This window comes from Schistocerca cancellata, chromosome 9 (genome assembly GCF_023864275.1).
Source record: "Schistocerca cancellata isolate TAMUIC-IGC-003103 chromosome 9, iqSchCanc2.1, whole genome shotgun sequence".
NCBI lineage: Eukaryota > Metazoa > Arthropoda > Insecta > Orthoptera > Acrididae > Schistocerca > Schistocerca cancellata.
In genome coordinates, this window is record NC_064634.1 from 296,457,014 (window position 1) to 296,471,356 (window position 14,343).

Consider the following 14,343-nt stretch of genomic DNA (forward strand, 5'->3'; position numbering starts at 1 on the left):
GAAACTGACTTACACATCTTTAAAAGCAGTTTACTCCAAATGCTCTTCAAACTCTCATGCCTCACCCAACCAAAAACGCCACAAAACAAATGAATACTACACAGCCACAACAACACATAATAACAGCAAAAACTCAACCTATGTTTTGCAAAATTGGAGGAAGTGCAGCGTCATGCGATCAAACAACATATGAGAAAGTACTACAACATCAAACCCAGACATTACACACAAAAAACATGCTATATATACTCATTCCCATTTGTAAATCCATAATAAACAGAAAAATAAAAATTATGTTTTGCTGTTTGCAGAAGAGAAGATGTAGATTGTGTAGCAGACTAGCTACCAACCTTTTCCTACTATAGAATTCCATTTCTCCATGACTATTAAATTTTTGTCTGCCTTCACTATCTGAATAATGTCTTATATCGCATCATACATTTCATCAGTCTCTTAATCATCTGAGGAGCTAGTTGGCTTACAAACATGTACTACTGTGGTAGGCATGGGCTTCATGTCTGTCTTGGCTACAATAATGCATTCACTATGCTCTTCATAGCAGCTTACCCATGTTCCTATTTTTTTATTCATTATTAAATCTACTCCTGCATTACCCCTATTTGACTTTGTGTTTATAACCCTGTATTCATCTGACCAAAAGTCTTGTTTCTCCTGCCACCAAACTTTACTCATTCCCACTATATCTAACTTTAACCTATCCATTTCCCTTTTTAAATTTTCTAACCTACCTGCCAGATTAAGGGATCTGACATTCCACACTCTGATCTGTAGAATGCCAGTTTTCTTTCACCTGATAATGACGTCCTTTTGAGTAGTCCCCACCTGGAGATCTGAATGGGGGACTACTTTACAACCAGATTATTTTACCCAAGAGGACACCATCTTCATTTAACCATACAGTAAAGATGCATGCCCTTGGGAAAAAATACGACTATAGTTTTGCCTTACTTTCAGCCGCTTGCAGTACCAGCACAGCAAGGCTGTTTTGGTTAATGTTACAATGCCAGGTCAGTCAATCATCCAGACTGGTACCCCTACAACTACTGAAAAGGCTGCTGCCCCTCTTGAAGAACCACATGTTTATTTGGCCTTTCAACAGATACCCCTCCATCACAGTTGCACCTATGGTACGGATATCTGTATCTCTGAGGCACACAAGCATGCCAGTGGCGAGATCCATGGTTAATTTGGGGTAGGGGGGGGGGGGGGGGGGAAGCTGGTAGCCAGTATAATAATAATAATAATAATAATAGCTACTACTACTACTATTATTATTATTATTATTAAGAGTAGCTGGTTGAGTAGGAGTAAAAGTAATAATATGTTTAATAATGTGTCAACTGTTCATGCATACATATCCTTTATACTAACTCACTCCACTTCATTTCAATTAAAGAATCATTGAAATGATCAATGGAATGCATAAATAGCTAACTGACTAATCTATAAATTCATGTTGTGTGTAACAGTGTGACTTAAGTTGATGAATGACACTTTAATTCTGAGTTCCGTGAAACATGTGGCATAAAATACTTAGAGTGTGAACCTATGCAAAATATGTAGAGGGTGGGTAGATGATATTAAAAATCATGTAATAACAAAGTATGTGCTGTAGACAGGAATGCCCGGAGAAGACTGGAGGAGGTGAATATCAAGTAGTAGATGTCTAACTTGTAGCCAGAGTGTTTCAGTCCCCGAGAAGCATGCATCATAACACACAGTGTCACCCATCCAACAGAAAACTACCACATCATTCACTAGGGCTGCGACTACATCTCACCATACCCTGAGGTGAAGGCTATCCTACCCATCTCAACATCCAATGATGTATTACTTTACCTATCCAACTCGTGCAGTATATTAGTCTATCCCTATGCCATCATTGTTCTGAAATTTGTGTTACATAGGTCAGTCTTGTGTGGATAATCCAGGTGCAAGCCCCTGATTCTAATGTGATGTGACAGTATTTCACATGTAGTGATTATAATCAGAAAATTCTCAAATTTTTTTTATATGTAAGGATAGTTATTGTGCATCACTACTTTTAGTTTAAAATTGAACTATTTCATTAAAATTTATAAGAAACCAGAATGGGAATAATACATCTATGAGGTGCTAACCAAAATTTTTGGGACTGGTGCTGCCATCTGTAGAAAACTTTACCTTTGGACTAATGGTCACCATCACTCTCGAAGTAGTTCACATCCACATGTACACACTGGTCCCAGCGCTTCTGCCACTGGTCAAACGTTTTCTGGAAGTCATGTTCTTTGAGGGTGTTTATCACTGCCAGTGATGCTTCTTGAATCCTCTCTAGGGTGTCGAACTGATGGCCTTTCAACTTGAATTTCAGTTCAGGGAATAGTACAAAGTCTCAAGCTGCCAAATCTGGTGAGTACGGTGGGTGGGGTACAACAGCCATGTTGTTTTTTGCCAAAAAGGTTCTGATGAGCAAGGACATGTGACAGGGAGTGTTGTTGTGATGCAGCAGCCAGTTTCTTTGACACCAAAGTTCGGGCCGTCGTCACCGCATTTTTTCATGAATCCATCACAAAACATCGTAGTAGTACATGGAACTCACTGTTTGGTTGGATGGGACAAATTCTTTGTGTAATTCCCTAGGTATCAAAGAAAATGATGATTATGCTCTTCACTTTGCTCATCACCTGTCTTGCTTTTTTGGGTCTCGGAGAGCCCAGGCTCTTCCACTGGGGCAATTGTTACTTTGTCTCTGGGTCATAACCGTAAATCCAGCTGTCGTTGCCAGAGATAACCTGTGACGAGAATATTGGATCATCAGATGCAGTCTGACAAAGGTCCATGCACACTTCAACATGCTGTGCCTTCTGATTGGCAGTGAAGATTCTCGGCACAAATTTTGCATGCCCAATTCATTGGTCAAAAACATTCATTGACAGGTCGCATAACCAATACACACTTCATCCGCAAGGTCTTGACTGGTTTGATGTCGATCCACATGAACCAACTGTTGAAGTTTGGCAACAATGTCTGGTGTTGTGCAGCTAACAGGCCTTCCAGTGTGAGCATCATCTTCGATGTCTGTATGGCCGGAGCTGAACCAAGTATGCCACTCAAACACACACATACGACTCATGCTCTGTCCCCCAAACACTTGCTGAATCATTGAAAGGGTCTCTGTAGCACTTTTCCCGAGATTCGCACAGAATTTGATACACACACACTGTTCTGTTCGCGGATCCATCATAAAATCACCACACACCAAACAAAGAGTATTATTGAAATCACTGTGGACATGCAACACATCCTCCCAGCTGAATGCCAGTTCACACACTGACTCATCAGATATGCAGCTCTTGCCACCTGGTGGTGCAAAGATCTACTACTTCTACTTTCCAGATGGCAGCACCAGTCCCAAAAATTTTGGGTTGCAACTCGTATTTTCTACAAATATACTATATCTTTTATAAAAAGTAATAAAGTTCAATCATGTGCAACTAAGTATGTTTAAAATTATCATTAGCCTTCTATAAAAAATTACAATGAAGGAGCCGGCCGGGGTGGCCAAGCGGTTAAAGGCGCTACAGTTTGGAATCGCGTGACCGCTACAGTCGCAGGTTCGAATCCTGCCTTGGGCATGGATGTGTGTGATGTCCTTAGGTTAGTTAGGTTTAAGTAGTTCTAAGTTCTAGGGGACTGATGACCTTAGAAGTTAAGTCCCATAGTGCTCAGAGCCATTTGAACCATTTTACAATGAAGGAACAGAAAGACGTCAAACACATGAACTGTAATTTTGCATGCAATATGCTAGACAATGTTCTTACTTTTCAGTGTATATTTTGAAGAAAGTGTATACAAATGGAAAATAAGGTCACATAAAATTTACAGTATGGTGTTTTTCAAGAATAAGAAGTTAATGTAATGGCTTTTTTTTACATTTGCTGATTAAATTGTAGAAAATATCACATTTTTGTATAAGGAGGTTATTTATTGTGCATCAATGCAGTTAGTTTAAACATGAACTACAGGGTGATTCAAGAAGATTCAGCAGATTTTACAAGACTAACTGATGCAGTGAATGGGCCACAGGACCAGTGACTACTGGAAAAGTAAAAGTAAGGATCTTCTGCAATGACAAGCTCCATACTGCATCCACTGATGCCATTGGTAGAGGATGACACAGCAGTATATCAATACTGATGGGCCCACCAGGGCCTACGGACAGAGTTTACATTACATCTTCTGCATGAAAAATGCAGAAACTTGGGTTAGATTTTAATGTACGCATTTAAATTAATAAAAGTTTATCTTGACACCAGTTGTAAGTTACTGACTCTTGTGGTCAGTGGTAGGGGTCTGTCTGGGCAGCTGACTCACTCATTCTCTAGCTCACTCACTTTCTCATCACTCATTCATTACCCAATGTGTTTCATTCATCAATTCATTCATAATGTTCTGCAGATCCCATCAAAAAGGAGAATGTCCATGAATATGGAATAAGTCAAGGTATACATTAACAAAAATTGCTATACTGATAAATGCTATTTAAACTTAAGCATACAAATTTACTTCAGTAAAATGAATAAGAAAGCTGCTACTCTGAAAAAAAATGCTGCCTTCTCAGTTTTATTTTACAGGTTGATTTTTCTATGTGGGTACAAACTGCAAGAAACAATCCATGAGAGGAAAGGAAGCAAACAGGTGAAGTGATCATATGGTCAAAAATGCATTTGAAGGGAGGTACACTGACAAGAGGGTGGAAATAGAAGCACCATGATGGTCTATGCAACAAATCTGAGACATAACCATTGCAACAGAGGCAAGTCTGTAGGTATTGAAGCCTGCACACTTCGTAAGTGATATGGATAGCAGCAGTTGCTGTGGAAAATGTTCAGAATTTTATACATTGTGCTCCATTCATTGTATTCATTGTCAGGGATTTCCAGTTTCTACTTCTGGTGTTCAAAGACCATTAGTGAAATTGAGAGGTTGGGATGTTGATAGAACAGCAACAAATGGCATTTTGCATTCTCAATTTCAACAGGTGCAATTCAGTTACAACTGTACAGCATGACTGTTGTTGAAAGTACAGTGTAAACCTCGTCCAACTAAAAGCATTTGACAAAGGTACCAGCAGCATCAAGTTACTGGACGTCTCACTTAGGGGAAGTCCCCACATATCCTCATGTGCTGTTCAGGTTATAAAGCACTTTCGGCAGAGTTTTGCATGTTGTACACACAAGCCTACTCACCATGTCATCTGAGAGTTAGTCATTCCTCATGTCTAAGTGGCATATTTTGCAGTGACAGTAGTATTTTCAGCCAAACAGGACTCAGTTGCAATCTTCTCATGTTGGTGACAAACACCAATTTTCAGAGTTTTGTGGATTCATTGTGGGAATGGAAAAGGAAGCAAACTGTTTCCTTTCATGTTTAGTCTTAGCGATGAGGCAACATTCCGTTTAAATGGAAAAGTGAACCACTAGAATGGAATCATATGGCGATCACAACATCCACACACCACAGTCAAGCTTCAGAGAGATTCTCTGAAGTTCTCTCTGTATTGAAGGTTGAAATATCAACAATATAAGGAAAAGGACAGATTGCTATTCATCATAAAGATGACACACTGAGATGCAGACAAGCATAATGGAAAGACTGTCTCAATTTAGCTTCAGAAAAGAGAACAACCAGACTTACATTCATGCAAGCAACACACCACAAGCACGTATGACTGCTATCTCTGGCAACTCGGACTGAAAGGATGGTATTGTGGTCTGAGCTGCCGGGGGTGGCAGTCATGTGTGTGTGTGTGTGTGTTGCCCTTGAAATGCTAAAGAAGAAGTATTGCTGCCATGTTCTCAGCTAGTTGATATCAGCAACTGATGATAATGAAAACCATACAACCATTCAGAAGAGGACTGACTTGCTAGTTGTCATAAGATGGTTGGCCCAAGTGTGGGAAGAGATTCCAGACATGTCATTTGTAAGCTGTTAGAAAATTTTTAGGTGGACATTTTAAATTTGAATCCATGTGTGAAACAGAAGTCGAAGATGCAACTGATGATATCAGATCATTTTTCAAAGATTTACCGGGCTTTGAGGGTGTCAGTGCAGAGGTTGTCATAGAATGTATGGCAGATGATGTAAGTTGATGAACTACTTGACAATGAGGGTGTGGAAATGGTGACACAGGAGGAAGTGACACAAAAGCGAGAGGCAATACTTAGATGACAGGAGAAATCTCATCCCACATTCAGGAGGATTCAAGATGATTGATGCACTGTTGCAGTACATATGAGCAGGAGGAAGAAAGGTCAACTGATGTTATCTGTTTGTGTAAGTGGAAGGATATTGTGATGTGGAAGAGGGCTGAAGGGGGTAAACAAGCACCTATCAACTACTTTTTTAAAACCTCAAACCTGTAAGTTTCGTCTTTTTTGTTAGGCCTGGTTTTCCACATAAGCAGCATGTATTACATAAGAAGTGAGAAAATGCTAATAAAAATGGGTTTTGGTACAGAAAAAGGGTGTTTTGAATTGTACGACTGGGGGCGGTAGAAAAAATTTATAGAACTCCAGCTTGCCTCACATTTTTGTTATCCTGCTTGACCTAGTGCCACATTAGGCTGGATAGTCAAGTGTCTACTGCATATAGAAAAGGTTGTGAGCATTCTTTAAGAAGTGTGGAAGGGACTGAAAGATTTTAAAGAGGATATGTCTGAGTAGTGTTTTTTTTCCCTTGCACTGACATACAGTGTGCAGCAAGAGGCATTGTTTCAATGTCTCGATTCATGCTGTAATTAAATTACTCTTGACCTCATGATCTCTAGTGGAGTATTATTTAGGGGGATGTAGTGTATTCTTAGTCATCATTTAAACTTGGTTCTTGAAACTTTGTAAGTAAGGTTTCTCAGGATAGTTTATATCTGTTTTCTAGAGTCTGCCAGTTCAGTTTCTTCAGCATCTCTGTAATACTCTCCATGGATCAAAGAAACCTGTCACCATTTGTGTTTCTCTTCTCTGTATACACGCAGTATCCCTCGTTAGTCTGATCCAGTATGGGTCCCACACACATGAGCAATATTCTAGAATGGGTTGCATGAGTGATTCGTAAGCAATTTCCTTTGTAGACTGATTGTATTTCCCAGTATTCTACCTTTAAATTGAAATGTACCAGTTGATTCACCCACAAATGAGCCTATGTACTCATTCTGTATTGTACCGCTTCAAAGTGCTACACCCAGGTCCATGTTATGAGTTAACTGATCCCAACTATGGCTCACTGACTCTTTAGCTGTAGCATATTATGTGTTTACATTCTGTGAAGTGTACAATTTTATATTTCTGAACGTTAAAACCAAGTTACCAATAATTGCAGCACTTTTAAACCTTATCAAGTTCTGACTGAATATTTAAGCAGCTGCCTTCAAAAAGTACTTTATTACAGATAGCTGCATCATCTGCAAAGACTCAGGTTACTATTAATACTGTCTGCAAGGACATTAACAGGCAAAAAAACAGCAAGGCCCCAACACGTTTGCCTGGGTCACACCCAAAGTAAATTCACGCATGTTGATGACTCTTCTGACCTAACCTTGTTGTGCTGACTTCAATAATTGAAGTACTAAAGAAATTGGCAAATTTTGCAATGTACTAACAATTAATGAATTTACATGATAGCTACAACTTAGTACAAATACAATTTTTGTGTGAAGTTGAGAGATTTAAGAATATGTTGAGATGAGATACAGAAATAAAGTCTGTGTGGGCTACAAAAGATATATTATGACATATTGATGAGGCTATTGTGGTAACCATTGAGCATGAGTAACTGCCACCAACAAAGTGCAGAGTAAACAGTCTTTGGGGACTTGGGATTCTTTGGTTCAGTCTTGTGTACTGAGGTTGGTCTGGTCTTGTGTACTGAGGTTGCAAAGTGCATGTTGTGAATTTCGGTAGTGTTTTTCTTGTGTTTTGTGTAATTACACGTACCTAGTAAAAGTGCCTTATCGAAACTGGTTGGTATTTTCTGTGCCAGCCGCTACAGTCATAAAACCCACATTGGTGATCCCGAGTTGTGAAAATACATTGCATCTGCTCACCGTGTACCACTGGTTTTGTGCCAATAGACAATGTCGCAACTTCCAGTTTATCTGGCAGTGCAGGACGCCGCAACCGCAGAATGGACATTCAATTGTGAAGTGCCTGTGTTCCACTAATTTGCCAGGAATGTTCGTATCTCCAGTGTTTGCTTCAAGTGGCCAGACGACCCTAACCTCCGCTGGCACACCACACTGGGCACTGTACACATCGGCGCGAACACCTTCTATGGCATTCTACACTTGACAGAATGCTATTCCAGCACGAGATCCCAGGAACCCCTCGCCCGCATTTCTACCGCACAACGTGGACCACACAGCTGCCCAGTTTCGGGGTCCACACGCATGGCCACCCCCTCCTCAGTGTGGTCCACCATTTCATGCATCCCCCTCCATACCGGTTGGAGGGACATTCGCGTGAGCCGCACCGTGCCATGTATATGTCCCCATCCTGCTGCCCCACGCACACCTCAGGCGACGCACCTACCATGGTTCTACTCAAAGAATGGTTCAAATGGCTCTAAGCACTATAGGACTTAGCATCTGAGGTCATCAGTCCCCTAGACTTAGAACTATATAAACATAACTAACATAAGGACATCACACACATCCATGCCTTAGGCAGGATTTGAACCTGTGGCTGTAGCAGCAACGTGGTTCTGGAATCAAGTGCCTAGAACCGCCCGGCCACATTGGCCGGCTTGACACCTCAGTGCATCGTCACATGGATAATAACTTACTTCATAATAAAGTAACATTTTAAAGTAAAAGCCTAAACAAAATAAAGGTTAAAAGTACACACACTTAAAAGATTAGAATAATATATAATTATTATTGTACAAAAAATTTACGATGCACAGTCTCACGGATGAGTAAATGAAGGTAGTCACAAGAGGGCAACACCTACAGGATCAAGCGTGGAACGATGTTCATATATATGCATACAGCTCCCATCCGGTTGCACAGACCACACAAGCAGGCATTTTCACGTTCATGACAAATCCTACCTTGCACCGAGAGAGGCGTTGCATTGGTTAGCACATCGGAATTGGACTCGCATTCGGCAGGACGATGGTTCAAACCTACATCTGGCCATCCTGATTTATGTTTTCCATGATTTCCTTAAATCGCTTCGGGAAAATGCCGGGATGGTTGCTTTGAAACGGCACGATGACTTCCTTCTGTAATCCGGTAGGATTGATGACCTCAGTAATTGGACCCCTCCCCCAAATCAACCAACTCTCTAAACAAAACTGTCACATCTCTAATATAAAACGAACAAAGACGTAGAAGTGTAAAACTGAGTTGTCATTAACGGTACAAAAGCACAGTGAAGGCTTGCAATAAACGTGAATGTAGCGTATTTATTCTGCAAAAACATTAAAACACAGTTTGAGCTCGGGAGTATATTTCGTCATTATTCTGTTTCAGTCTAACAGTGATTTTAGCAGCTGCGATTCTCTAGATCATTTAGTTGATAATTACTATAGGTAACCAAGTGTTCTCTATGCTAGTAACCTGTTAGAAGAGTTCTAATAAACCAGTAACCTCATATTGAGAAACAATTTAAATTCGTTAAGCTGCATTCAGCTGTAAATATCTTGACAGCAACTTCCAGAAAACTAAATATCTTTTGTTAGATGTGTTAATGAAAACTTATATGAAGGAAGAAACTAACTTTAAACTCTATATAAATTCGATATACAAATATGAACTCATCTCACGCTGACAAATCAGATATAATTTTTTCTACCAGTAATCTATAAAACTGTTTACGTATTCATTTTGTATTGTTAATTTTCAAGTTGTCAAAGACTTGTACTAAAGTTGTTGTACTAGAGAATGATTTTCTGCTTACAGTGTTTTAGCTCAATGTGCTGTAATTCACTCATTAGACGGAAGTAAGGCTTTATTCGAGGAGCACAGTGTTAACAATAGGTCAATTCATAATGAGCAGACTATTGATAGTCGCTATACATCTGATGTTCACAAAAATACGCATCTGAGATGTAGCAGGATCTGTGTGCTGCAAGTGCCCTAAAAAAAACTTATTTATTGAATAATTATATCAGTAGGCAGACATCTTAGTCGTTTAAGCACATGTAAAACCAAAATTAGTTTGTCTTATTGATTTGTTGTGGAAAGGAATGTGTCCAATAAGTGAGCGGCGAAAGACAGCTTAAACACAAAATCGCTGGGACGCAACTTCGTCGCCATAGGCGTTTTGGGGAGGCAGCTCGGCAGTGCACCAATGCCTGCATCTACATAAATGCCGTAGAGGCGTAGACGAACATCAGAAGACGGCGACGTTCGTCACTAACAATGTGTGCTTCTACAAAGCAAGGTGCACCGGCCGTTACGATCATCTGGTCAATATTTTGTCGTCTATTTAGGATCGGAAGTGAGCGTCTACCACTAACTGCTGTGCACTACTACGAACAGACCAACCCAACACATGCTCACTGTAGCTAACGACTCCTGCACTGACACATGGCGAAAAAACGATGAAATTGAATCTAGGACTGCCTCATGAAATTATGTGAACGTTTATTATTGCCAATGTTGCCGACCCTACACTCGGCGCGGAATTTTTGCTGGGTTTTCGTCTGTCGCCTAACTTTGGGAACTGCCATCTGATCAGAGTACTGGTGGATGAAGAGTCGAATGAAACTAGATATTGAAACAAGTAAATTTTTCATCCAACGGAAACAGTCACGGCAGTTGAGGACAGCGATCTCTTCGGTCATGTGCTTCAGGAAATTCCATCGCTCGCTCTTCAGGCCACTGTTGACAGGAACAGATATCACATGACAGTGCACCACCACAGGGCCTTAACGCCCTCGTGCCTCTCGTGACTGGCTTTAATTATGATGTTGCTCAAGCTCAGGTATTTAGTGTCATTGACAGTAAAAAGCCGCATTTACAAATTCCAGTCGCGCCAGAAGATGTGCAGAAAACCGCGGTAACGACAGCTTTCGGCCTTTTTAAATACTTTTTGGATTGTGAAACTCTGCATGAACGTGGCAGTGCTTTATGCATGACGTGCTGCGCGGTTTGACTTGTCTGTTTTGTTATATAGACGACATCCTCACATTCTCTGCTACCGTGAGAGAACATATCTACGCCTAAACTAACTTTTTCAGCAGCTGAAAGAGAACAGTGTAGTTATTGATGGAACAAAGTGTGTTTTCGGCAAGACAGAGTTCAAATTCTTAGGATATTTAGTCTGGGCAGCAGGTCTCTCACCACTTTCCAGTCAGGTTGCAGCAGTGCTCAAGATATGCGTTTGCCAACAACCTACAAAGGAGCCCGCAGGTTTTTGGGGATGGTCAATTACTAATGGCGACACATTTTTTGACTAGCGGAGCCGATTAACGCTCTGCTTTCATCTGATAGCCGGAAAGTGACTTGGACCTCAACATGCGAAGAGGTGTTTCACAGAATCAAATAAGGTTTGGCACAATTGGCCCATCCATTCATTAACGCACCACTATCTCTCACGATGGATGCGAGCCAAACCATATGGAGCAGCACTGCAGAAGATGGCGGAAGGCCAATGGTAAATGCTTATTTTTTATTCACAAAACGTTATGCCACGAAAAAGAAATTTTGCTAGGAGTTTACGAAGCGGTCAAGTATTTTCGGTCATCAATCGAAGGCAGGCATTTTAAGATCTTTACCGATCACAGACCAGTCACTAGTTCATTCCAACGTGCAACAGATCATTGGTCATTGCATCAGTGTAGACCAGCGGAGTATATTGCACGATTTACAACTGATGTGCATCACGTTTCAGACAGCCATAATGTTGTCGCACATTGTTTATTGCGAAACTGTACCAGTCTACAGCCAGTGCCATGGAAAGCACAAACCAACAAGAGGACACGCCGCTATGAGACTTTCTTCTGTCTGAGAACACAGGTTTCCAACTGAAACGGCTTCTGGCGTCATATTTTACGACGGGTATTTGATGCGACAGTACGAAGCGAGCAGAATATCCATACATGAAACTTCCTGACAGCTTAAAACTGTGTGCCAGACCGAGACTCGAATTCGGGACCTTTGCCTTTCGCAGGAAAGTGCTCTATCGACTGAGCTACCCAAGCACGGCTCACGACCCAACCCTACAGCTTTAATTCCGCTATTACCTCGTCTCCTACCTTCCTAACTTCGCTCAAGGTCCCTTGCGAACCTTGCAGAACTAGCACTCCTGGAAGAAAGTTTTAATGTGTCAGGAAGTTTCATATCAGCGCACACTCCGCTACAGAGTGAAAATTTCTTTCTGGATCCCCATACATACTCGTAGATTGTAGAATATCGAGTGCAGTGGTTCAAGCCTCACATAGTCTGGCTCATCTGGGTATCAGGGCAATGGGTAAATTAGTAGCAAGCAAAGAGGTGTAGCCAGGAACACAGAAGGACTGTAAAGAGCGGGTGCACTCGTGTTTGGACTATCAGGCGGCAGATTTTCCCTCCAGTAGCGCAGTTCCCAACACTGACGACGCGATTTTCACACATAGGAGATGTTGACATTGTGGAGCTGTTACCCATTCGGATGGTTATTGCAATTTACTGACAGCAGTCGATCAATTCACGACGTTGCTATTCCAGCACCAGTCATCTCCGCACTGACGGTATTACTGGGTTTTCGAGGTTTGACGTCCCTCAGACCATTACAACTGACCGTGGTCATCAGGTCGATTTGCAGCTTTTTTAACAGCTCCTCCGTATTTGCTGTTGTAATAACCTTTTCAGTACCACCTATCTCTTCGCCAGTGATGGGATAGTAGCTTGCCTGCACCACACATTAAAAGTGACAGTGATGTGCTACTCGTCAAAATGGATAGATGCTCTGTCCCTTGTATTGCTGGACCTGTGAACATCCGTAATAGAAAATCTCCAGTGTTCACATGCCCAGCTGGTCGGAGGAGAGCAGTTACTGGTAAAAGGAGGACATATTGTACCAAAAACACTTCAACCAATCTCGACAGAAGTAATGAGTGAGTTTACGCAGCAGTTGAGCTCACACATGTCGGCACTACGTGCGGCTCCACTCCACAATTCAGGCTCTGTGAAAGGGGAGTCTTCATTCACAAAGAGCTGGGTGCAATGTCGCATATCGGGCTCAGAGGCAACACCGTTCGATCACCGTTACGTGCACCGTATATCGGCGATATAAAGTGCTGGCAAAGAAGAATACCTTCATCGTAGATCATAATGATAGGCATGAAACAGTGTAGGTAGAGCGATTAAAAACTGCCTACCTCGACGGGGAAGAATCCCAGCAACACAGTTCTGACAGTTTCCGCAACTTGTAACAAACATTCAGCACAGAACGACGCGGCAGCCGATAAGTGACTCAGGAGCACAACACCAACCAACCGGCGACTGTCAAGACACAAAGACCCTCACAGTTGTCACAAGGACGGGCCGACAAGTTAAGCACCAGTACCCCAATATTCCGGGATCACACGGTTTAAAAAAAGGCGGAAGGGTAACAACGTTAGTCATTGTGTGCACAGAACGGAGCAAGAGACAGAGAAAGGATCTTCGGTGCAGCAAAGGACATTTACTAACAATTCAGAATTTATACTATTATTATTTGAATGTTTAGTTAGTTACGAGTTGAGTTTCAATGAAGAGACTTGTGGATTACACGTGTGTGAGCTTATGTGGTAGTAATATCCTTTGCAACGTAATTGCCTAAAGCCTTGAAAAATGTAATTTATCAGTTTTAGTCCACGTTTGTGTTATACTAAATTTTTGCAGTAGCATCTACGTTCACAAAATTATTTCTTTTCTCGTCAGTGTACTTTTTTATGAATAAACGTAGAAGTTTGCAAATTTTCGGAAGTTTACAAGTGTCCTGCAAAAGGTATTTCATAGAAAATCGATGGTTGCAGCTACAGTTGCTCATTCTACGGAATTCAATACCAATATCTTATTTAATCCCGCGCCACTGTAAAGATCATTGATGCAGATAATTGCGTCAGCGTCGTAGAGAAACAGCTTAAATCACAGAAACTGAACAAAGCTTTGGGGCTCGATGGGATCTCTGGCAGATTCAATGCAGAATTTGTGACACAGTTAGTCACCCGAGCGTTACAGCACTAAATTATGGGGGACAGCAACTAACAGAAGTGTAGATCATGAGGGGGCCAAATGGGATATCCCCTTGAAAAAATTAGGACCTAAAACCACTTTTTGAAGAATTCTGGATGCATCAGACAACATATTTCGGT